This window comes from Pelobates fuscus, chromosome 9 (genome assembly GCF_036172605.1).
Source record: "Pelobates fuscus isolate aPelFus1 chromosome 9, aPelFus1.pri, whole genome shotgun sequence".
NCBI lineage: Eukaryota > Metazoa > Chordata > Amphibia > Anura > Pelobatidae > Pelobates > Pelobates fuscus.
The window spans coordinates 5,954,667-5,982,386 of NC_086325.1; the positions used below are offsets into that span (position 1 = coordinate 5,954,667).

At 43.8% G+C, this 27,720-nt stretch overlaps 1 protein-coding gene across 2 annotated transcripts in view; it reads right to left on the minus strand.

Annotated features, from left to right (window-relative positions):
- The window catches only part of LOC134572215 (leucine-rich repeat and fibronectin type III domain-containing protein 1-like protein), a 669,227-nt gene that overhangs the window by 386,553 nt on the left and 254,954 nt on the right, over positions 1-27,720 (minus strand). For both annotated transcript variants that reach the window (XM_063431031.1, XM_063431033.1), the window contains exon 2: positions 18,291-18,443. The gene's annotated coding sequence lies outside the window, so the exon portion shown is untranslated. The remainder of the gene's footprint in view (positions 1-18,290; positions 18,444-27,720) is intronic.

Consider the following 27,720-nt stretch of genomic DNA (forward strand, 5'->3'; position numbering starts at 1 on the left):
CGTGTGAATAACGGGAGCAGTATAGAGATCGTGTGAATAACGGGAGCAGTATAGAGATCGTGTGGATAACGGGAGCAGTAGGGAGATCGTGTGAATAACGGGAGCAGTAGAGAGATCGTGTGAATAACGGGAGCAGTATAGAGATCGTGTGAATAACGGGAGCAGTAGGGAGATCGTGTGAATAACGGGAGCAGTAGAGAGATCGTGTGAATAACGGGAGCAGTATAGAGATCGTGTGAATAACGGGAGCAGTATAGAGATCGTGTGAATAACGGGAGCAGTAGGGAGATCGTGTGAATAACGGGAGCAGTAGAGAGATCGTGTGAATAACGGGAGCAGTATAGAGATCGTGTGAATAACGGGAGCAGTATAGAGATCGTGTGAATAATGGGAGCAGTAGGGAGATCGTGTGAATAACGGGAGCAGTATAGAGATCGTGTGAATAACGGGAGCAGTAGAGAGATTGTGTGAATAACGGGAGCAGTAGAGAGATCGTGTGAATAACGGGAGCAGTATAGAGATCGTGTGAATAACGGGAGCAGTATAGAGATCGTGTGAATAACGGGAGCAGTATAGAGATCGTGTGAATAATGGGAGCAGTAGGGAGATCGTGTGAATAACGGGAGCAGTATAGAGATCGTGTGAATAACGGGAGCAGTATAGAGATCGTGTGAATAACGGGAGCAGTATAGAGATCGTGTGAATAACGGGAGCAGTATAGAGATCGTGTGAATAACGGGAGCAGTAGGGAGATCGTGTGAATAACGGGAGCAGTAGAGAGATCGTGTGAATAACGGGAGCAGTATAGAGATCGTGTGAATAACGGGAGCAGTATAGAGATCGTGTGAATAATGGGAGCAGTAGGGAGATCGTGTGAATAACGGGAGCAGTATAGAGATCGTGTGAATAACGGGAGCAGTAGAGAGATTGTGTGAATAACGGGAGCAGTAGAGAGATCGTGTGAATAACGGGAGCAGTATAGAGATCGTGTGAATAACGGGAGCAGTATAGAGATCGTGTGAATAACGGGAGCAGTATAGAGATCGTGTGAATAATGGGAGCAGTAGGGAGATCGTGTGAATAACGGGAGCAGTATAGAGATCGTGTGAATAACGGGAGCAGTATAGAGATCGTGTGAATAACGGGAGCAGTATAGAGATCGTGTGAATAACGGGAGCAGTATAGAGATCGTGTGAATAACGGGAGCAGTATAGAGATCGTGTGAATAACGGGAGCAGTATAGAGATCGTGTGAATAACGGGAGCAGTAGAGAGATCGTGTGAATAACGGGAGCAGTATAGAGATCGTGTGAATAGCGGGAGCAGTATAGAGATCGTGTGAATAACGGGAGCAGTATAGAGATCGTGTGAATAACAGGAGCAGTAGAGAGATCGTGTGAATAACGGGCGCAGTATAGAGATCGTGTGAATAACAGGAGCAGTATAGAGATCGTGTGAATAACGGGAGCAGTATAGAGATCGTGTGAATAACGGGCGCAGTATAGAGATCGTGTGAATAACGGGAGCAGTATAGAGATCGTGTGAATAACGGGAGCAGTAGAGAGATCGTGTGAATAACGGGAGCAGTATAGAGATCGTGTGAATAACGGGAGCAGTAGAGAGATCGTGTGAATAACGGGCGCAGTAGAGAGATCGTGTGAATAACGGGAGCAGTAGAGAGATCGTGTGAATAACGGGAGCAGTAGGGAGATCGTGTGAATAACGGGAGCAGTATAGAGATCGTGTGAATAACGGGCGCAGTAGAGAGATCGTGTGAATAACGGGAGCAGTAGAGAGATCGTGTGAATAACGGGAGCAGTAGGGAGATCGTGTGAATAACGGGAGCAGTAGGGAGATCGTGTGAATAACGGGCGCAGTATAGAGATCGTGTGAATAACGGGAGCAGTATAGAGATCATGTGAATAACGGGAGCAGTATAGAGATCGTGTGAATAACGGGAGGAGTATAGAGATCGTGTGAATAACGGGAGCAGTAGAGAGATCGTGTGAATAACGGGAGCAGTATAGAGATCGTGTGAATAGCGGGAGCAGTATAGAGATCGTGTGAAGCTCAGCCAGTGATTGTATTAGATATTCATTGTGACACTATAGCGGTGACAGCTGTCATTGAGCCGCTGGTGACACCGATTTGGCATAACAGAAGATGACGTCTTAATAATGCTTTTGTGATCCGCTGACCCGTGATGTTTTCTTATCACACAATCTCTCGGCAAGTCCCCTGGAGGCTATGAATTTACCTCCGAGTCAGCAGTTCTGCCGAGGCAGGAAATCAGCCACAATGTCTTTATGTGGACGTTCTATGATGTGTCCCAAATTATCCTCACATTGCCCAAACAATGAGCTGTTAACCCCTTCGGCATTGCTTGTCTCCTCTGACCCAATGAGTTAAAATATCAGCAAGCTTTGTTCTGCCACGAGCCGGCTTTCTATGTAGACGAAGGCGGATTAGTATGTGTAGTATTTGTCCATACACGGCCTCCTCCTGTTTGCTTTCAAACTGAATCAACTCTCTCCAGGCAGACAGCAAGCCATCACATTATAAAAGTTTAATCGCCCTCCTTTCAGGTTATTTAAAATATTCTATAGCACCAGCAGATGTGAAAACATATATCTCACCCATACTCCAAATCAAGTGCAACTTGGCAGGAGGCTGCGTATTGTGATAGAGATCATACCCTGTATTGTACAGTATGGGGGAGATCAGACCCTGTATTGTACAGTATGGGGAGATCAGACCCTGTATTGTACAGTATGGGGAGATCAGACCCTGTATTGTACAGTATGGGGAGGTCAGACTCTGTATTGTACAGTGTGGGGGAGATCAGACTCTGTATTGCACAGTGTGGGGGAGATCAGACTCTGTATTGTACAATGTGGGGGAGATCAGACTCTGTATTGTACAGTATGGGGGAGATCAGACCCTGTATTGTACAGTATGGGGAGATCAGACCCTGTATTGTACAGTATGGGGAGATCAGACCCTGTATTGTACAGTATGGGGAGGTCAGACTCTGTATTGTACAGTGTGGGGGAGATCAGACTCTGTATTGCACAGTGTGGGGGAGATCAGACTCTGTATTGTACAATGTGGGGGAGATCAGACTCTGTATTGTACAGTATGGGGAGATCAGACCCTGTATTGTACAGTATGGGGAGATCAGACCCTGTATTGTACAGTATGGGGAGATCAGACCCTGTATTGTACAGTATGGGGAGGTCAGACTCTGTATTGTACAGTGTGGGGGAGATCAGACTCTGTATTGCACAGTATGGGGGAGATCAGACTCTGTATTGTACAGTATGGGGGAGATCAGACCCTGTATTGTACAGTATGGGGAGATCAGACTCTGTATTGTACAGTATGGGGGAGATCAAACTCTGTATTGTACAGTATGGGGAGATCAGACTCTGTATTGTACAGTGTGGGGGAGATCAGACTCTGTATTGTACAGTATGTGGAGATCAGACTCTGTATTGTACAGTGTGGGGGAGATCAGACCCTGTATTGTACAGTATGGGGAGATCAGACTCTGTATTGTACAGTGTGGGGGAGATCAGACCCTGTATTGTACAGTATGGGGAGATCAGACTCTGTATTGTACAGTGTGGGGGAGATCAGACTCTGTATTGTACAGTATGGGGGAGATCAGACTCTGTATTGTACAGTATCGGGGAGAACCGACGCTGTATTGTTACTGAGTTAGCTTAGTGTCAGGGCCGGCGCATCCATAAGGCGGCACAGGCGGCCGCCTTAGGGCGCACGGGCTCTGGGGGCGCAAGATTTCAGTGACCGGCAGGAGGGAAGCTCTCCCTCCTGCCGGGCCACCATCTCGGCCCCCGGTGCGGCGTGCGGCTGTGCCGAGATCAGATGCGGCGAGGGAGCTCTAACCTCTCTGCTCTGCTCCCTCGCGCGCTGCCTGTCTGCTGATACCGCGAGAGCCGGAATATGACGTCATATTCCGGCTCCAGCGGTATCAGCAGACAGGCAGCGCGCGAGGGAGCAGAGCAGAGAGGTTAGAGCTCCCTCGCCGCATCTGATCTCGGCACAGCCGCACGCCGCCCAGCAGCCCCACTGGACCCCAGGGAAGGATTCCTCATCCACACCAGCTCTCCAGGTAGGGAGGCTGGGTGGAAAATATGTATTTGTAAAATAATTAGTCAGTGTCTGTGTGTGTGTGTCTGTGTGTCTGTGTGTCTGTGTGTGAGTGTGTGTGTGTGTCTGTGTGTGAGTGTGTGTGTGTGTCTGTGTGTGAGTGTGTGTGTGTGTGTGTGTGTGTGTGTGTCTGTGTGTGAGTGTATGTGTCTGTGTGTGAGTGTATGTGTCTGTGTGTGAGTGTATGTGTCTGTGTGTGAGTGACGGCGTGTGTGTGTGTGTGCGAGTGACGGCGTGTGTGTGTGTGTGTGTGCGAGTGACGGCGTGTGTGTGTGTGTGTGCGAGTGACGGCGTGTGTGTGTGTGTGTGTGCGAGTGACGGCGTGTGTGTGTGCGAGTGACGGCGTGTGTGTGTGCGAGTGACGGCGTGTGTGTGTGTGTGCGAGTGACGGCGTGTGTGTGTGTGTGCGAGTGACGGCGTGTGTGTGTGTGTGCGAGTGACGGCGTGTGTGTGTGTGTGTGTGCGAGTGACGGCGTGTGTGTGTGCGAGTGACGGCGTGTGTGTGTGTGCGAGTGACGGCGTGTGTCTGTCAAATCAGTGAGAGTATGTTTGTCATTGAGTCTGTGTGTGACTATCAGTGTGTCTGTCAATGAGTCTGTGTCTGTCAGTGTGTACAGAGTGTAGCGGAGCGGAGCGCGGTACAGGAGCTTCTGTTTCCTGTACCTGGCCAGACTGACAGGAGGTGCTCACAGAGAGAGCACTCCCTGTCAGTTCGGCCGGGTACAGAAAACTGAAGCTCCTGTACCGCGCTCCGCTCCGCTACACTCTGTACACACTGACACACCAGGAAGAAGAGTGTGACCACTAAAGGGGTGTGGGGTGCACCAAGGGACAGGGAGGGAATGGGAGAGAAACACCAAGAGACAGGGAAAAGAGGGGGGAGGGGAGAAGAACACTAAGGGACAGGGAAGGGACCAGGGAGGGGCTGGTTAAGAGGCACATAGGTGAAGATGTTTTTTTTTGGGGGGGGGGGGGGGGGTGCGGAAAAATGCATCTTCGCCTATGTACCTAAAAATCCAAGCACCGGCCCTGCTTAGTGTGATTCTGAGTAATAATGACTGCCACAGAACATATCTTATAATTTTTCAGAATTGGGGTAATTGAGTGAAAATGTGGAACAGAATTGGGACAGAGGACAAAAATCTTATGACTTTCCTGTCAACATTCTGGGACATTTGGGAGGTATGCACTATGGGGAGGATCCAGCACGTATTTATATGCAATACAGAATCTGATCTTCGATAAAATAAAGCTGACGAGGATGTTACAGCAATTAATATTCTAAAGGAATTAAACACACAGGCTGCTCTATACGTCTTTGTGCGATGGATGACATTTCACACCTATACAGAGCTGATCACAGAATGGATGTAGCCATGCTATCCTAAATGTCACAAGTGGAATTTTACACCAACAAATTATGGTAAAAGCTAAAAGCACCGATCCCATTGGCCAGGTCTGTGCTGGAATCTTTAAATTAGAGACACAGAATATCTGGGGAGCTTAACCCTGACAAAAATGTCATTTTTGGTACAAAAAATGTTGATTTTTGGTACAATGATACTGAAATAGTGATCAGACTAAGAATGATGTAGACACTGTCAGAGACTGTCAGAGAATGAGTGCGCAGCCCTTCCAACAATTCAAATGGACAAAGAGGACACTTTCATTTTAGGGGTGTCAGTGGGGTGTAGCCAGGGGCTGTTCTGAGATATTTTAGTTATATTGTACAGTGGAACCTCTGAACTCGAACTTAATCCGTTTCAGAAGGCTGCTTTAGCTCCAATTTATTCGAGAACCGAATCAACATTTCCCATTAGAATTAATGTAAATCTGATTAATCCATTTCAGACCCCCAAAATTACAGCATTTAACATAAATTTTACAGTTTACTGATGCCCTACATGCATACAATCATATGGATAAAAAAAATAAACACAATGTACAGTAAATGAAAAGAAAATGGAACTTCACTTTACCTGTAATGATGAGAGTTGATGATGTAAGTTGAAAGGTGAAGAAATATTATTGGTTGGGGTAGGTAACTGTTCTTCGGGCATTTAAAATGTGTCTAAAGTGAGGCATAGCTTTATAATTGAATATGTTTGTGGCATTATTTGTTTGTGTACCGAGAATCATTCGTGTACAAGACATTTTTTATTTTCAATTTTTTGTTCAACTACCGAATTGTTCGGGTAAGGGACTGTTCGAGTTCCGAAGTTCCACTGTAGTTTAAAGACACATTACTGGGAGTATTATTTCTGTGGAGCTCTGTTATACACTCAGACACATTACTGGGAGTATTATTGCTGTGGAGCTCTGTTATACACTCAGACACATTACTGGGAGTATTATAGCTGTGGAGCTTTGTTATATACTCAGACACATTACTGGGAGTATTATTGCTGTGGGGCTCTGTTATACACTCAGACACATTACTGGGAGTATTATTGCTGTGGAGCTCTGTTATACACTCAGACACATTACTGGGAGTATTATTGCTGTGGAGCTTTGTTATACACTCTGACACATTACTGGGAGTATTATTGCTGATGAGCTCCGTTATACACTCAGACACATTACTGGGAGTATTATTGCTGTGGAGCTTCGTTATACACTCAGACACATTACTGGGAGTATTATTGCTGTGGAGCTCTGTTATACACTCAGACACATTACTGGGAGTATTATTGCTGTGGAGCTTCGTTATACACTCAGACACATTACTGGGAGTATTATTTCTGTGGAGCTCTGTTATACACTCAGACACATTACTGGGAGTATTATAGCTGTGGAGCTTTGTTATATACTCAGACACATTACTGGGAGTATTATTGCCGTGGAGCTCTGTTATACACTCAGACACATTACTGGGAGTATTATTGCTGTGGAGCTTTGTTATACACTCTGACACATTACTGGGAGTATTATTGCTGATGAGCTCCGTTATACACTCAGACACATTACTGGGAGTATTATTGCTGTGGAGCTTCGTTATACACTCAGACACATTACTGGGAGTATTATTGCTGTGGAGCTCTGTTATACACTCAGACACATTACTGGGAGTATTATTGCTGTGGAGCTTCGTTATACACTCAGACACATTACTGGGAGTATTATTTCTGTGGAGCTCTGTTATACACTCAGACACATTACTGGGAGTATTATTACTGTGGAGCTCTGTTATACACTCAGACACATTACTGGGAGTATTATTGCTGTGGGGCTCTGTTATACACTCAGACACATTACTGGGAGTATTATTGATGTGGAGCTCTGCTATACACTCATACACATTACTGGGAGTATTATTGCTGTGGAGTTCTGTTATACACTCAGACACATTACTGGGAGTGTTATTGCTGTGGAGCTCTGTTATACACTCAGACACATTACTGGGAGTATTAATACTGTGGAGCTCTGTTATACATTCAGACACATTACTGGGAGTATTATTGCTGTGGAGCTCTGTTGTACACTCAGACACATTACTGGGAGTATTATTGCTGTGGAGCTCTGTTGTACACTCAGACACATTACTGGGAGTATTAATACTGTGGAGCTCTGTTATACACTCAGACACATTACTGGGAGTATTATTGCTGTGGAGCTCTGTTATACACTCAGACACATTACTGGCAGTATTATTGCTGTGGAGCTCTGTTGTACACTCAGACACATTACTGGGAGTATTATTAGTGTGGAGCTCTGTTATACACTCAGACACATTACTGGCAGTAATATTGCTGTGGAGCTCTGTTGTACACTCAGACACATTACTGGGAGTATTATTACTGCTATGGCGTTCCATTATACACTCAGACACAACAACATTATGGAGGACCTAGAAAAGAGGGACATTAGGACAGATATGTGGGATTAGGGCCCACAATAAGAACTGTGCATCCTAAATAGGGACACTTGAGAGGGTAAGGGTGTATACCCTCATAAAATGTTACAATAATACAGACTCCTGTTCATTTGGGGACAATCTCTGTTTATAACATTTCTCCCAGGTAGTGCATCACATTTATTACATATCTAAAGGTGACCGAATCCATCAAGCACCCTTTGTATCTCTAAAGTGGCCAGTCTAGTAGTATGGAAAGGATTGTAAAAAGATCAATCACTAAAAATGGAAATAAGAAGAACTAACAAGGGAATTGCTCAATTTCATCCAGAATAGCTAAAAAATAGCAAAATATTGAGTTTGGAAAATGATCACGGGTTGGCAGTGTTGGTCCAGAATTTGCAAGTAAAGTTGAAAGTTAAACTCCCAACATTGAGAGAAATGAGATCGGACAGGTGGAATTGCCAATTACGTGACTTACCTCACTAACGACGCCCACAATGGGTGAGCCTGCCTTGGAAAAGGGTCGGTCTTCCCACTGGCTGGCCCCCAACCTACAGGACTTTGTAGAGTGCTGCTGAAGGGCTTTGTGCAGGGTCCTATTGCTTGTGCACATGGTCCAATGATGCTCTTGTTTCCTATTGTCCCTGGATCCAAGACACCAGGTCACAAAATCAGGGAGGTGTGGAAGGACTCCGAAATTGTGACAGTCCTGCTGAAATTTGGACTGTTGGGGGCCTTGTTATATGATTATTGGTGGTCAAGCACGTCTAAGTGAGATTACCTTCACTTGACATCACTGGGGTTTTAGACATAACATGTAACTATGTGTTATAGTAGTTTTATTATTGGGATCTGAAAATAGAAGTGTTTTCAGTGCTGATTCTCCTTGTTATATCCTTACATCTAGGATGAACTGAACCTCGTCACGAGTTCTTGGATGGGCCTGCTTGCCAGCCTCCTGCCTCAGGACTATGGGCCCTGCTATATACCTTGCCCAATGCACTTTAAAATTTTCTGTTCACAAGATTTATGTACTTTTGTCTTCTGGAAAGAGAGACCGACCATTAGTCCTGATTCCCTGGAACTGTTTTGGTCATAGGACAATGTGCACGGGCGGTCACAATTGTGACTTCCATGCTAATCTCGAACCCCTGAACCGATCTGGGTGATTTTTGAATATGTTGGTCCCCCAGATCGGGGCTATCAGGGGATATGACTTTTGTGGGGTTTCCATGTGCTTTGGGGGTGTCACGACTAGTAATGTGGTCCAGCACGCAGAATCTATGTAAACATATACATAAGTCAGAAAAGGAAAAATAACAGGACAGAGCGTAAACCGGACCTTAGAATGGCCGGACTAATACGCTAGAGACAGAGAATGGTCAAAGGGAAAGCCGAGGTCAAGGAAGCCAGAAAATACTCAATACCGATAAGACAAGCCAAGTCAGGGAAACCAGAGATCAGAATAACCAGGGAAACGCCAAGGATCAGGATACCAGGAAATCAGAAACACGAAACTAGCACTTTCAGGAAACCAGGAAACTGAAACCACGACATGGCCAAGTACTAGGGTGAATTAGGGGTTTAAATACCCCTCTCTGAGCTATGATTGGTCAGAGGGCGACCTCTGACCCCAGAACGCGCGTGTGCGTTGACGTCGTGACGTCACGCAAACGTTAGTATAATTCTCGAGGGCGGGGCTATCCATAGACGCGACCACGTGGTCGGCGCCATCTTGGATTCGGGCGTGATGCCCGGAAGAACTACACGCGCGGTTCCCGGCTCGCCGACGAGCAGGTAAGCTCGTGTAGTCGGAGCGGTCGTGCCGGTCGGGCACGACCGTGAGGCTCGGCGGGCCGGTGACCGCAACAGTACCCCCCACTCGAAGACCGCGCACCGAGCGGGAAGGACCCGGCTTAAGAGGAAAGCGGTTGTGAAATGACCGGATAAGACGGGGCGCATGGACCCGGTCAGCAGGAACCCAACAACGTTCCTCGGGACCATAACCCTTCCAGTCAACGAGATAGGACAAGACACCTCTGGATAATTTGGAGTCCATGATAGAATGGACTTCGTATTCCTCTTGATCACCCACTACCAAGGGTGGAGGAGGAGTGGATACCCTTGTGTAGCGATTGCAAGTAAGGGGCTTGAGCAGAGACACATGGAAAGTATTCGCTATTCTCATATGAGCCGGTAGTGCCAAAGCATAGGTCACTGGATTAATACGTTGGGTAACTCGAAAGGGACCAATGTACCGAGGGGCAAATTTCATGGACGGGACCTTGAGCTTGATATGTTTTGTGGAGAGCCACACCCTGTCACCTGGAATATAGACAGGATTAGCGCCCCGTTTCTTGTCAGCTTGGACCTTCGCTCGTAATGAGGCTTTTTGCAGAGCTGAATGGACGGAATCCCAAGTATCATGAATCGAATCTAAACGGGTGTTCAAAGCGGGTGTTTCTGTGTCTGAGAATGCAGAAGGAAAAACAGTGGGGTGATAACCCTGATTAACAAAGAATGGACTGTGATTAGAAGATTCATGAGTGGCGTTGTTTCTGGCGAACTCAGCCATGGGTAAGAGCTCGTACCAGTTAGATTGATTGGCATTTATAAAGCAACGTAAATAGGCTTCTAAAGACTGATTCGCCCTCTCTGCTGCTCCATTTGTTTGAGGGTGATATGCTGACGAAAAGGAGAGTTCGACGCCCAATTGTTTGCAAAAGGAACGCCAAAACCTAGAAACAAACTGGGTACCTCTGTCAGATACTATGCTTTTGGGTACACCGTGCAACCGAAAGATCTCTCTCAAGAATATTTGAACTAGATCTTGAGCAGATGGTAATTTTTTAAGTGGGACGAAATGTGCCATCTTCGTGAATCTATCAATGACCATAAGGACTGTATTAAACCCGTTTTAACTGGGTAGATCCACAATGAAATCCATGGCCAAGTGGGTCCATGGAGCACTAGGTATGGGCAGTGGTTGTAATAGTCCAGGAGGTGACCTGGGAGGAACTTTAGAAACAGCACATATTTGACATGCCCCAACATAATCTTTGACATCGTTTCTAAGAGCAGGCCACCAAAATCTCCTGGAGATGGCAGAGAGAGTTTTATGGACTCCAGGATGGCCCGCTGTGAGGCTGTCATGGAACAAATCTAGTACCTTCTTTTGAAACTGAGGTGACACATACAGTTTGTCCGGAGGTTTTCCCACAGGTGCCTGAGTTTGATCTGCTATTATGGCACAGAAGAGTGGAGAAGACACTTCGGAAACTGTAGTGGCAATGAGGCATTCAGGAGGTACAATAGGATATATCACCTGTTCCGGAACTTCATCTGTCTCAAACTGCCGAGAAAGTGCATCTGCCTTGGTGTTTTTAGTACCAGGTCTGTATGTAATTACGAAATTGAATCGGGAGAGGAACAATGACCACCTAGCCTGACGAGAGGACAGTCTCTTAGCGTCCCCAATATAAGCCAAATTCTTATGATCAGTAAAGATCAAAAGTGGCTCTTTGGAACCTTCCAAGAGATGCCTCCATTCCTTAAGGGCAAGTACAATGGCCAAAAGTTCCCTATTCCTTATGTCGTAATTCCTCTCTGCAGGTGTGAGTTTGCGAGAGTAAAATCCACAGGGATGTAAAGGCGTATCAGGACTCTCTCTTTGAGACAGAATGGCTCCAACTCCTGTCTCTGATGCATCCACCTCTAGGATAAATGGTTTGGATGGATCAGGATGGGTCAGGACAGGTGCTGAGGAAAATAAAGATTTTAATCGTTCAAATGCCTCTCTTGCTTCTTTGGGCCAAGATATACAATTTGCTCCTTTTTTTGTTAAATTGGTTATAGGGGAAATCACGGAGGAAAATCCCCTTATGAATTTGCGGTAGTAATTCGCAAAACCTATAAAGCGTTGAGTAGCTTTAAGACCCTTGGGTAATGGCCACTGTAAGACTGCCTCCAGTTTACGAGGATCCATCTGGAAACCAGACGGAGATATAACGTATCCAAGGAATTGTATCTCCGTTTGGTCAAACTGGCATTTCTCCAGTTTACAGTAAAGGCCGTTCTGTAACAGGGTTTTCAGTACGATTCTCACATGTTCGTGATGTGTCTCTAGGTCTGGGGAATAGATGAGAATGTCGTCCAAATACACTAGAACGAACATGTGAAGGTACTCTCTTAGGACATCGTTGATAAAATCCTGGAATACCGCTGGAGCGTTACATAATCCAAACGGCATAACCAGGTATTCGTAATGTCCCATTCTGGTGTTAAATGCGGTCTTCCATTCGTGACCGTCCTTAATTCTGACTAGATTGTAGGCACTTCGGAGATCGAGCTTGGTAAAGACTCGAGCTCCCTTTAATCTGTCGAATAGCTCTGATATAAGGGGAATAGGGTAGGCATTTTTTATGGTAATCCTATTCAAACCCCTATAATCAATACAAGGGCGTAGGTCTCCTTCTTTTTTAGAGACAAAGAAGAATCCAGCCCCGGCTGGTGAGGAGGATCTACGGATATGACCCTTTCTGAGAGCATCCTTAATATATTCCTCCAAACAAAGATTTTCCTGGGGGACAAGGCATAGACTCCTCCCTTGGGAGGCATAGTCCCTGGTAATAAGTTTATAGTACAGTCATAAGGTCTATGAGGAGGTAACCCTTCTGACTGGACCTTGTTAAATACCTCTTTCAAATCCATATACTGCTGTGGAATTTGTGTGGTCAAGGGAGGTGTAACAGGAACATTAATGGTGCCAATAGGTTGTGGGATTTGCTTAAAGCAAACATCTTTGCATCTCTCACCCCAACTCACAATCTCTCCTTCAATCCAATCCAAACGTGGATTGTGTTTCAGGAGCCAAGGGAAACCGAGTATTATCGGAACTGTAGGTGAAGATATGATTTGAAAGGTAATTTCTTCAGAGTGGAGAATACCCACTGAAACAGTGATTGGCAGAGTTTCGTGTGTGATGAAATGCTGGGTAAGAGGCCTTCCATCAATGGCCTCGACTGCTATAGGTTTCTCTTTATGTCTTAAGGGCAGGAGATGTTTAGCAGAGAACTCTTTGTCTAGGAAATTCTCCGCTGCCCCAGAGTCAATCATAACCTCACACTGAACAGTAGTGTTCTCGAAAGATAAGGTTACTTTGACCAGGAAACGGTTCTTAGTCAATTTAGGGGACATATACATCACACCTAAGGTCGGTCCCCGTACGTGCCTTAGGTGTGCAAGTTTTCCGGCCGAACCGGGCATGAAGATCTTAGATGTCCCTTCTTGCCACAATACATACATAACCCCTCGTTACGTCTGTGTTGTCTCTCTGCCTCAGTGAGTTTAGCACTACCCAATTGCATGGGTTCAGGTTCTGGAAGAGGCGTTTGGCTACTCACCACTGGGTTAGAGAAACGAGGAGCTATGGACAAATTAGAACGTCTGTTACGTTGTTTGTTTTTCTCTCTCTCTCTGAGCCGGTTATCAATGTTTATCATGTAGGCAATAAACTCATTAAGACTAACCGGAAGGTCTCTAGCTGCAGTTTCGTCTTGTATATTCTCAGCTAAACCTTCAGAGAAAGCAGCCACCAGACCGCTATTGGTCCAATCAACCTCAGACGCTAATGTCCTGAACTCTATTGCATAATCGGCTACAGAACGACTGCCTTGCCTGATTCTCATAAGGGCTTTGGCAGCGTTCTTCTCCCTGCCTTTAGGTTCAAATGTAGCCTTAAAGGCCGTAAGAAAGGTACTGTAATCACGGGCTGTTGCGTCACCACTTTCCCATAAGGGGTTAGCCCAAGTCAAGGCTTTTCCAGTTAATTGGTTCATCAGATAGCCTATTTTAGATCTATCTGTTGGGAATGAACCTGGGGAGGCCTCAAAGTGGTATTCTATTTGGTTTAAAAAACCTCTAAATTCCTTAGAATCACCTCCATAACGAGGGGGCGGTGACAAAGTTATGGACGGTGGTTTATGTGGTACGGGAACCACTACAGGTGGCGGAACCACAGGTGGTACAGGAGGGACCTCTAAATAGGCAGTCCTCTGGAGCAAGGTCTGAAATGCCTGAGCAAACTGGTCTAACCTGTGGTCCATATCCTCCACCCTATTTTCACAGGCGATCATATGTTTGCATAGTTCTGCAGGATCCATGGCCATGTCGTAATGTCACGACTAGTAATGTGGTCCAGCACGCAGAATCTATGTAAACATATACATAAGTCAGAAAAGGAAAAATAACAGGACAGAGCGTAAACCGGACCTTAGAATGGCCGGACTAATACGCTAGAGACAGAGAATGGTCAAAGGGAAAGCCGAGGTCAAGGAAGCCAGAAAATACTCAATACCGATAAGACAAGCCAAGTCAGGGAAACCAGAGATCAGAATAACCAGGGAAACGCCAAGGATCAGGATACCAGGAAATCAGAAACACGAAACTAGCACTTTCAGGAAACCAGGAAACTGAAACCACGACATGGCCAAGTACTAGGGTGAATTAGGGGTTTAAATACCCCTCTCTGAGCTATGATTGGTCAGAGGGCGACCTCTGACCCCAGAACGTGCGTGTGCGTTGACGTCGTGACGTCACGCACACGTTAGTATAATTCTTGGGGGCGGGGCTATCCATAGACGCGACCACGTGGTCGGCGCCATCTTGGATTCGGGCGTGATGCCCGGAAGAACTACACGCGCGGTTCCCGGCTCGCCGGCGAGCAGGTAAGCTCGTGTAGTCGGAGCGGTCGTGCCGGTCGGGCACGACCGTGAGGCTCGGCGGGCCGGTGACCGCAACAGGGGGTACTTTCGCGATATTGTAAAATTTATGTTTTCTGTGCCAGGAGATAATTGAGTTTATTACAGTTCCTGACTCAATTATCTCTCAGGCACAGGAGAGAGATTATCTTGTTTGGTGTGGGAGTGTCCTGGACCTGAGAGCCAATTTAATTACAGTGTGTACTTTGTCACAGTCCCATCTCAGGTCCAGTGGGGAATGCCCCTGGAATATGTGATGGAAAACCCCTTGCATGGGAACTTGCATATAAGTCAAGTTGTGGCTGCCATTAAACAGTTCCTCTTCACCCGCAACACAGAGCCTCTATATTCCAGCTATATTCACTCTGGGGATTGCTATACTCCTTATACTCTCTTGGAGTATAATCACTAGCTATTGTAAGAGCTATCCTGCTATACACTCTCTGGAGTAGGAGAGGTCACTGTAAGCTGGATCCTGGTCTTGGGTCCAGGGTGGGTGGAGGACAGCGAGACCCCCAACCAAGCTGTCACACTGGCGGTGGGGACTACAGTGATTATGGTGTCTGGTGGAGTGTTTGGAAGTACTGGTGAGCACTAGGAAGCATCAATTGGCGGAGGCACTCATTCGGGGTGCCAGGTGGTCCGTCACAACATCTCACTCAAAGTACATGGAATTGTTAGTTAAAATTACCTAATCTGATCACTTAGAAAGTATTTAGGTTTTATAACCACAGTGCCCAGAAATGTGATGAATGTAGATCATATACAAGATGTGTCAATAATACTTCCACAATGTTCTGTGAAATTACAAATAAAAAGATATTTAAAAAAAAACTGAATGTTCTAGAGATTAAGGAAATATTTATTTTCAAAATGTACCCGTGATGTTTGAAGGGGCACATTTGGTGTCTGAGTAAGCAGTGCACCATATTATCTGTTTGAGTGAGCTTGCTCATTTATCGATGGATCTGAAGAACTCTTGAAATTGCTATTCGAACGGGTTCAGAACATACGGATCGTGGCTTTTGCTTACTGACAAGAGAACATAGGTTGAAACGTATGTCTGAATAGACAGATAATAACTGCAATGAGAACCTGCCTGGCTGTTTAGCAATACATGGAGAATGCATTGCCAGGCAGAGAAAGAATAAAGAGAGATTAAGCATCTTAACCTTTCTTTTCCCGAGAAACCAGTCTCCCAATGGTCTGTAATGAGAGATATTCTCCAACGCTAGAAGCATTAACAGTAGAAAATATGAGACAAATTCACCTCAAAGACAAATTTCTTACACAAACTCTCTTTGCTCAGTTCTGCGCTTTTTTACAGTTAATTATTTAGTACCTGTGACTGACACTCTCTGCGTGAATTATTAAGAGTACATTCCATGCCGACACACTTCTAAAACAGGATTAAAATTGTAAATCACTAATAAAGGCTTAGTCCACACTGAGCTTTCATGATTCACACCTAACAAGTCTATACACAGCCATCGTCTCCTCACTCGTTCATAAAATATAATCCTCTATTTTATAAGCATGTTAAAGTTAATTGGTCACTTTGCTCCTACATGGGACTGTCCCTTTAACCCATTAAACATGTCCCTGTCATTAGGTCACTTTGTTCCTACATGGGACTGTCTTTTTAACCCATTAGACATGTCACTGTCATTAGGTCACTTTGCTCCTACATGGGACTGTCCCTTTAAACCATTAAACATGTCACTGTCATTAGGTCACTTTGCTCCAACATGGGACTGTCCCTTTAACCCATTAAACATGTCGCTGTTATTAGGTCACTTTGCTCCTACATGGGACTGTCCCTTTAAACCATTAAACATGTCACTGTCATTAGGTCACTTTGCTCCAACATGGGACTGTCCCTTTAACCCATTAAACATGTCGCTGTCATTAGGTCACTTTGTTCCTACATGGGACTGTCCCTTTAACCCATTAAACATGTCGCTGTCATTAGGTCACTTTGTTCCTACATGGGACTGTCCCTTTAAACCATTAAACATGTCACTGTCATTAGGTCACTTTGCTCCAACATGGGACTGTCCCTTTAACCCATTAAACATGTCGCTGTCATTAGGTCACTTTGCTCCTACATGGGACTGTCCCTTTAACCCATTAAACATGTCGCTGTCATTAGGTAACTTTGTTCCTACATGGGACTGTCCCTTTAACCCATTAAACATGTCGCTGTCATTAGGTCGCTTTGCTCCTACATGGAGCTGTCCCTTTAACCCATTAAACATGTCACTGTCATTAGGTCACTTTGCTCCTACATGGGACTGTCTCTTTAACCCATTAAACATGTCGCTGTCATTACGTCACTTTGCTCCTACATGGGACTGTCCCTTTAACCCATTAAACATGTCACTGTCATTAGGTCACTTTGCTCCTACATGGGACTGTCCCTTTAAACCATTAAACATGTCACTGTCATTAGGTCACTTTGCTACAACATGGGACTGTCCCTTTAACCCATTAAACATGTCACTGTCATTAGGTCACTTTGCTCCTACATGGGACTGTCCCTTTAACCCATTAAACATGTCCCTGTCATTAGGTCACTTTGCTCCTACATGGGACTGTCACTTTAACCCATTAAACATGTCACTGTCATTAGCTCACTTTGCTCCTACATGGGACTGTCCCTTTAACCCATTAAACATGTCACTGTCATTAGCTCACTTTGCTCCTACATGGGACTGTCCCTTTAACCCATTAAACATGTCACTGTCATTAGGTCACTTTGCTCCTACATGGGACTGTCCCTTTAACCCATTAAACATGTTGCTGTCATTAGGTCACTTTGCTCCTACATGGGACTGTCCCTTTAACCCATTAAACATGTCACTGTCATTAGCTCACTTTGCTCCTACATGGGACTGTCCCTTTAACCCATTAAACATGTCACTGTCATTAGGTCACTTTGCTCCTACATGGGACTGTCCCTTTAACCCATTAAACATGTCGCTGTCATTAGGTCACTTTGCTCCTACATGGGACTGTCCCTTTAACCCATTAAACATGTCACTGTCATTAGGTCACTTTGTTCCTACATGGGACTGTCCCTTTAACCCATTAAACATGTCACTGTCATTAGGTCACTTTGCTCCTACATGGGACTGTCCCTTTAACCCATTAAACATGTCACTGTCATTAGGTCACTTTGTTCCTACATGGGACTGTCCCTTTAACCCATTAAACATGTCGCTGTCATTAGGTCACTTTGCTCCTACATGGGACTGTCCCTTTAACCCATTAAGCATGTCGCTGTCATTTGGTCACTTTAACCCATTAATCATGTCAAACATTAGGTCAGTCACGTTAGATATGAAAGCCAAAGTATCACTTTCTCTAAGCAGTGCATATCAGTGATCTGCTCATTCAATTGTCACTGGAAAGGTCACCCAATAAATTGCCAAACTACTAGCTACAGAAAAATAACTCTTGATGCAGATTTTGAATAAAATAGAGAATTTTTCTTCATATCACCTTTCAGCAGCTCCAGGAAGGTCACTGCGCTCTCTCTGGCCCCAGTCGTCTTTTCATTAGTTTTTCATTGGTTTATGGATCTTGGCCAATAATGGATTCTCTCGATCAAACTCGCAGTGCAGATACCCCGACAGCCAACATTGTCCAGCCATCCTGAAAAAGTAGAAGAGAACATGTTCTAATTATTGATTAATATTCAGCACATAATCGCATGATAAATGGAATTTAAATCACTACACACTTTCAGTATCAGTATTTCTCTGATGTTCCCCTGCTGGACAGTTCTAGTTTGTTTTAAATCAGTTTACTTTTTGAGACAAGATGAAGTTTAATTAATTACATTTTTGGGCTGGAATACAATGGAAGAACTTTCTGATCAATTTGTAATTTGTTAAAACTGGTCGATGTAACCTCTACTCCAAACAGGAATCAGCAATATGGTTCTTCTATATGGTGCACAGAGAGCAGGCAACTGCAGAGTTTAGCTGAGTTTCTATGAGATGTTGGCGAGGAATGCACTGACCATATAACGCAAGCCACCTGGAAAACTACCTAGGCCAGGGGCCATCTGGAAAGCTACTTAGGGTAGAGGTCACCTGGAAAGCTACCTAGGGCAGGGGGCACCTGGCAACTACCTATGGCAGGGGTCATCTGGAAAACTACCTAGGGCAGGGGCCACCTTGAAAGCTACCTAGGGCAGGAACCACCTGGAAAGCTACCTAGGGCAGAGGTCACATGGAAAACTACCTAGGGCCGGGGCCACCTGGAAATCTACCTAGGGCAGAGGACACCTGGAAAGCTATCTAGGGCAGGGGGCACCTGGAAAACTACCTAGGGCAGGGCCACCTGGAGAGTTACCTAGGGCAGAGGCCACCTGGAAAGTTACCTGGGGCAGGGGTCACCTTGAAAGCTACCTAGGGCAAAGGCCATCTGGAAAGCTACCTAGGGCAGGGGCCACATGGAAAACTACCTGGGGCAGGAGCCACCTGGAAAACTATCTAGGGCAGGGGCCACGTGGAAAACTACCTAGGACACTGTGGGATCTTAAGTCTTCTCTGCTAAACACAGAAGTGAGAATGGAATACGAGATCTTCATGTAAATATGCTTCATTTTTTGTTACAGGGATATGAATTACAAAGGAGAACACTTTAACAAACCTGTATTCCTAACGCTATAGTGTCCTTGCCCCTTATTTTATGGATCCACCCAACTGTCAGCAATGAAAGGGTTAAAAAAACTTAATTTTTTTTACTTCCTTCCTTCCGGCCAGAGATTTGTTCGGCTAGTTATCCTGCTCCCCTGACGTCAAGGTGAAACGGACCATTACATCGGTTTGTCCATAATTATGGCACATTCTCAACACTCGATCGGCCCAAATTTGGCCGAGGTAAAGTTTGCCATGAAATATATCTCCAATTCATCGCCAACATATACATGAGATAAATTATAAGGGAAATAGTCTGGTTTTAACACATGGATGATATAAATGATAAATTAAATATATGAAATGCATTATTCTTCACCCATTGGAGCAGAAGAATAACGTGTCTTATCAGGAAAAACACACCAATCTTTCTCTGTAAAATATGTCCGGATTATTAACACGGAAGGAGACTGTTGCATTGCGCGGCACAATATGTTGGAGTTTAATAAAAGCAATCATTTTCATTTTTTTAATAAAAATTTTAATAATTAGAGATTTGCATGGAACTACATCTCTATTTTTTCTGCTCGGGAACACATTAGATGAATGACATGGAAAAAGCTCTGGCCCACTCTTTGGAAGCTGTGGGATCATTTTTATTTCCTTGAATAAAACCTTTGTGTCTAAATTTAGCGACTGCAAGTACCTGTGAATATTAGTGCCAGCAGGTCAGGAGACTCACACGGCCATGCAATTAGCATGCGGCTTGAAAATCCCAGAAAGATAGCTACTGGCCACGTGTTAACAAAATGCCTGTGGTCTGTCTGTCTGTCCCTCTATGTATCTAATTATCTATCTATCTAATCATCTATCTATCTATCTATCTATCTATCAATCATTTATCTGTCTTCTATCTATACATCTAAAGGTCAGTTATCTATCTATCCATATATCTGTCTGTTATCCATATATCCATATATCCATTATCTATCTATCTATCTATCTATCTATCTATCTATCTATCTATCTATCTATCTATCTATCTATCTATCTATCTGTCTGTCTGTCTGTCTGTCTGTCTGTCTGTCTGTCTATCTATCTATCTATCTATCTATCTGTCTGTCTATCTATCTATCTATCTATCATCTATCTATCTGTCTGTCTGTCTGTCTATCTATCTATCTATCTATCATCTATCTATCTATCTATCTATCTATCTATCTATCTATCGTCTATCTATCTATCATCTATCTATCTGTCTGTCTGTCTATCTATCTATCATCTATCTATCTATCTATCTATCTGTCTGTCTGTCTGTCTGTCTATCTATCTATCTATCTATCTGTCTGTCTGTCTATCTATCTATCTATATATCTATCTATCATCTATCATATATCTATCTATTTATCATCTATCTATCTATCATCTATCTATCTATCTATCTATCTGTCTGTCTGTCTGTCTATCTATCTATCTATCATCTATCTATCTGTCTATCCATTCCTTATACATCTATCCATTCTCCATCCGTCTATCCATTCTCAGTCCATTCTTTACCCATCTATCTGTTATTTATCTATCTACCTATGTATCCATTCTCTATCCGTCTATCCCTTCTCTATCTATCTATCTATCTATCTATCTATCTATCTATTCTCTATCCGTCTGTAACAGATAACATGTTTATTGCCTGGTTGTTGGATTTACAATATTGTTGCTGTTGAACTCTCGTTACAATATCCTGTACTTAATAAAACCATATGAATTTTGAAACAAACTCACTATGTTTAATCTGTCTTATACCGAACGATTTGTCGAACGAGAGACCACCCAAGCTTGTCGTGTGCTGCCAATTGACTCATTTGACTCAGTGCCAAACTGTAACTTCAACGTTCTAAGTGGTCCACTGGGTGGCTGTTGATTCATATGCACGAACACGTGGTGGTGGCCATCTTGTTTTGTCAAACACATCCAGCGGGATTTGGTCATTGAGTGTCTGGAACTAATTTCGGACACTCGATCTCCTGAACACCGCTGAGACTTCCAGGACCACTTAGATTCGTAATGATGATCCATCTGAAGGAGGCGGCGTTCGATGAAAATACTATACGAATGAAGCGGCACACGACCATCAAACTCACAAACTCTTATGTGAACGGTCGTTTGACATTTTATGACATACGAAAGAGACTGAACCGATTATTAAACTGAATATGATTTTTCAAGATGTTGTTCCCCTAATTATACCCTATCAGAATATATATGTTTTATGGGGATTGGATATGTTTTCATGATATTTCTGGAAATGTGCAAAAAGTTTCATTTTTTCGTTTGGAGATAATTGAGTTGATACAGTAATTAACTCAATTATCTCCTAAACAGAGGGGAGGAATTTTATGTAATGAATGGGAGTGTTTTTAAATTGTGATTGTATGCCATTGGTTGTTAACTGTATTGTTCAGTGGCAGTGCCCAACAAGGTCCACCTGGGTGGCAACCTTGTTGGGAAAGTTGCATAAAAGGCCAGCCTGGCCCATTAAAGCTTCAGATCTGCTTAACCCTCAATATGTAGCCTTGTCTCGTCTAAGAGCTCTGCTATTCCTTCACTACTGGTTCTGCTGATGTGACATCTGGAGAATTCTGCATCACAGCTTCTCCCAAGGGAAAAGGATATCTGGGTGGCCATTACACCATCTATCAATTCTCTATCCATCTGTCCATTCTCTATCCATTCTCTATCAGTCTATCCATTTTCTATCCATTCTCTATCCATCTATCCATTCTTTATCCCTCTATGCATTCTCTATCTGTCTATCCATTCTCTATCTGTCTATCCATTCTCTATCTGTCTATCCATCTATCCATTTTCTATCTGTCTATCCATTCTCTATCCGTCATGCTTGCGGCCGGTCAAAAGGAGACTTCCAGGAAACTTTTGAATCCCTGCTCTGATCAGGGTGATTTTTGGATATGTTGTTCACCCAGATCAGGGCTATCAGGGGATGTGACTTTTATATGTTGTATTTTGGGGTACTTATTATGAGACTTTGTAAAATATGTGTTTTTATCCTTGGGGGATAATTACGTTAATACATTATCTACCTTAATTGTATCACAGGCAGAGGAGAGAGATTGTGTGTTGTATGTGGGAGTATCAGGCATAGTTACATTGTTTTTTTATTGGTCTGTACAATTTGTGTCCTGTGCCCCATCAGGTCCAGGGGGTGTTCCTCTGGCCTGAAAAGTTGTATAAAAATCCAACCTGTACCATTAAACTCTCAGATCATCTTGCACCTTCATGAAGTCTTAACTCATGTTTGGGGAATTGGAGAACTACACTCTGGGGATTGCTATAATCACTATACTCCCCTGAGTATAACCACTAAGCTCTTGTAAGAGCTGTTCATGCTACGATCTCGGGACTAAGAGAGGCACTGGAAGCTGGATCCTGGTCTTGGGTTCAGGGTGGGTGCAGGACGGCGAGACCCCAACCAAGCTGCGGCGGTTCGTGGGATTTATGGTGGTTATGGTGCTCCAGTGCAGTGCTTATGGTACACGCAAGTACTAGGATGCAGCGATAGACGGGTGGTCCGTCTATTCTCTTGCCATCTATCCATTCTCTATCTGTCTATCCATTCTCTATCCGTCTATCTATTCTCTATCCATTCTCTATCAGTCTATCCATTCTCTATCCATCTATCCATTCTCAGTTTATCTATTCACTATCTATCTATCTATCTATCTCTCTATCTATCTATCTATCTATCATATGATACATTATTGCAGGAAGGCACTCACTGGGTTTGTTAGTACATTGTGTAGATGCTGTTATTGCATATAAATCCTTCTTCCACATTTCCGTCCTATATACAGAATTTACTGAAGTATTGAGAGCAGTTCATATATAGGACTGAAACATTGCCATTGATGGTTTAATATGCCACAATCTATGAATGCACCCAGTGAGTGTTTCCTGCATTGTTGTATATGGAATATATATATAATCTAGATGTTGGTTTTCCCCTGCAGCTGTGCATAATAAATCTGTAATTCACTGTATGCTCTGATCCTCTTCTCATTCAATAAATCACAATAAGGAAAGTACCGTAATTACATAACAGACAGTGTTGTAGAAGTGGCAGATGTAACACATTAAATTATTACCATGTAAAAGTATTCTTTCTGCATAATTATATTTTAGTTCAAATCTGTCCCAAATAAATAGTGCAAGCTATAGAACTGCCAACTACCTCTATTCTAACATTTTTAAGGAAGGCCTGTGAGGGACAAAATCAATCTAAATGTTTTTACACTCCTTATAGGAGCATGCCTACTTTAGAGTTCATTTTGCTATTAGGAAGAGATAGGCCCCTCCGATGCTCATTAACGTATTACCTCTCTATAAACGTTAATGCTTTTACTGAATCTTGACAACTGCTTTCTCCGACATTAAACCCACTTATCTTTTAAATGGTTCTAGCTGTCATTGATCAGGTTCAGCGTTTTTCCTCCAGGGCGCTTGGATAATACATCCTGCCCGCTGCTTAGCTTTAAACTCTGTGGGTGAGAGGTCCTATGCTAGGGTCAGACCAAAAAAATATCACTGAGCGTGTAATTAAATGCCGGATTCCGTCTGTTTCTGAGGGTGTCGAGGGTCTGTGGATTTGGCACACAGTGAGTTAACTGCGCTCAGATCGGAACGTGCAGTTTCCAGGCAACCAATGTTACAATGTTAAACCTGTTAAATGTGTACAAAGGTGTAAATCAGTCTCTAATGTTAAAGCAGTGAATATAGAGACTCTGCAGCACTTAGAATAAACCTGATTCTTTTTTGGATGGACAGTGAAGGTGACTTGGCCGAGACCTCCTTTGGCTCACTTTCCTGGAGTCATAAAGTCACACACTGCATTCATACACACACACTGCACTCACACACACTGCATTCATACACACACTGCACTCACACACACACTGCATTCATACACACACTGCACTCACACACACACTGCACTCACACACACTGCATTCATACACACACTGCACTCACACACACACTGCACTCACACACACTGCATTCATACACACACTGCACTCACACACACACTGCATTCATACACACACTGCATTCATACACACACTGCACTCACACACTGCATTCATACACACACACTGCACTCATACACACTGCATTCATACGCACACACTGCATTCATTATATACACACACTGTAAAAAAATATTCAATTAACAATTTTTTTAGGATCTAATTTTATTTAGAAATTCACCAGTAGCTGCTGCATTTCCCACCCTAGTCTTATACTCGAGTCAATTAGATTTCCCAGTTTTTTGGGGTAAAATTAGGGGCCTCGGCTTATATTCGGGTCGGCTTATACTCGAGTATATACGGTAAATAATAAATAAATGAGTAGATAATAAATGAGAGCTTTATATGGTATCAAAAATAATACAAATACAGTATATATAAAACAAGGTGCACACCAGAAAGTGGAAAATCATGGGAATATATACAATATTACCCTAAATGGAGGATGGTATGACAACTCCTCAAATCTTCAGCATAAATATTGAAAATATACAATCTAAAAGGAAAATCGATATATAATCGTGTGGAACTGGGAACCAAGTGGAGTGCTAGTGGTATAAATACACTCACAAGATATAACTTGATTGTAGACTCATAAAGGTATATTTAGACTGTGTAGCCTTTAAGGGTTCTCTTGTATGGCGTATGTGGGAGAAAATACAAACATAGTGTACCAGTTTAGAAATAAAAATCTCCTTTTATTTATATTGCACTAAAGAGAAAGATTAAAAAAAAAAAATGAGCACATCCACAATCCTACTCCTCCATGGACCAGGAAAATCAATCAGCATTCCCTCTCGACAGGAATACAGAAAAAGGCAGCAAGTACTCCAATGAATAACAATAAAATAATATGTAAAAAAATAAAATGTAAACTAGTAAAAAGTCACTAAATCGATCTCCAAGCCTTACGCGTTTCGTAAAAACTTCCTCAGGCCCATCCGTTTAGTGTCACAATGAAGGTCCGTCTTCTTTCGGTCTAAATACCTGTTTCCTGCCTACCACAGCTAGTCGGGAGTCAAACTCAATTAAAATTCACTTGCGTTCACAATCCTGATGTCAGCGTCTTCGATCGCAGACTCATGTGTTTCAAGCCTCGTTCTCAAGTGGTTTCTTGATGCCGTATGTCCGGATTGTTTGCCATAGTCGCGCAATGCGTATAAGTCCACCAACAAGTAGTGAGAAACATGAGAACAACACAAAAAGAAAGAAAATAGAACACAAGTGGCAAATTACAGTTCTTAACCCCTTAACACTGTTAGGGCGTTCTCGAACTGACTGCAGTTCGTCGTCGTAACCGACTTGAGTGGGCAAATGCTCACATTCAATGGCGTCTGTCACTTTGGAGCGGTGTTCTCTTCACGGATGAATTCTGTTTTTCACTGTACAGGGAAGATGGCAGACAGCGTGTATGGCATCGTGTGGGCGATCGGTTTGCTGACGTCAGCGTTGTGGATCGAATGGCCCATGGTGGGGTTATGGTATGGGCGTATGTTATGGACAACGAACACAAGCAATTTTATTGATGGCATTGTGAATGCACAGAGATATCGTGATGAGATCCTGAGGCCCATTGCAGTGCCATTCATCCACGACCATCACCACATGTTGCAGCATGATAATGCACAGTCCCATGTTGCAAGAATCTGTACACAATTCCTGGAAGCTGAAAACATCCCAGTTCTTGCATGGCCAGTGTAACGGCTACCCAGGTAGAGAGAGGGTATCTGCCGTTGGAGACGTCCTTTTCCCTGTAAGCTGCTGTGGAGAAGTAAAGCTGGTATAATCCCATCCACGATATCCAGAGAGAGAGTCAGGTTCAGCTGAAAAAGAGCAGAGTAATATTCCCAAATAATCCCCTTCCAAGAACGAGACGAGGCTACGTTATGAAGGGTCAAGAAGAAATGAGGACTGGAACACCCAGCCTGCTTTTTATTACAAAAATGTACAAACACGACACACCCAGGGGGAGGTTTAAAATAATCAATCATATACATGGTACCACCCCCACGTCTCCTCCCCTCAGATAAACATATAACATAATTATAGGCTAAAGTATTTTACCCAAGTTCTGGATGTACCCCAAAAACAGGGGGTACACCTTTAAGTCCAGCACCGCTTGATAGTTCTTTTTTAGGGGAACAACATGTCCAAATTTCAGCTCATTCGGTTGAGGGGTTCGGGAGTTATGGGTCTTTGAAGTTTTGACCGACTGCACAGATTTTCTAGCCGAAAAGAGTTCCACAAGTTTTGGCCCTGCGGTCGGTCTCCGTTCGCCTATTAAAACTCCACGAAATTCTTGCCATCCACAACTATCTCGGTGTTCGCTGAAATCCCCATAGAAGATTAAGTATAACTACCGAACGGCCGGTTGTTCGGTAGTTCCAGCACGAAGTTACGGTTGTATGGAGGTCTCAGCTGTGTTTGCCTATTTGCGTATCCGTTTTTAGTTCCATGCGTTCACAGGCAAACACCGCTGTTCGTGCGCAAGATGGCCGCGAACACGTGTAAGTCCCGAAATGGCGGCCATCTATACTTTACACATGGAGTTCGTGCTGAACGATACGAACGGCTGGGAACAAGCTGGGAGGTAAAATATGCTTTCATTTCACCTCAAGGCAGTCCGGTGTTCAGTAGAAATATACTGATAAAGAACGAATCAAATTACCGAACAGATGCTTTATAATGCAATTCACTTATTCCACAGGGCTTAGGGATGATGAAGTTCTGTTAGAGCCAGCATACTCACCGGACATTTTACCCATTGAGCATGTTTGAGATGCTCTGGATCGGCGTATACGACAGCGTGTTCCAGGTCCTGCCTATATCCAGCAACTTCGCACAGCCATTGAAGAGGATTGTACCAACATTCCACAAGCCACAATCAACAACCTGATCAACTCTATCATGTGAAGGAGATGTGTTGCACTTTGTGAGGCAAATGGTGGTCACACCAGATACTGTCTGTCTGGTTTTTGGACCCCATTCGGACCCCTGCAACACAGTAAAACTGCACATTTTAGAGTGGCCTTTTATTATGGCCAGCCTAAGGCACACCTGTGCAGTAATCATGCTGTCTAATCAGCATCTTTATATGTCACACCTGTGAGGTGGATTGATTATCTCAGCAAAGGAGAAGTGCTCACTAACACAGATTTAGACAGATTTGGGAACAAAATTGGA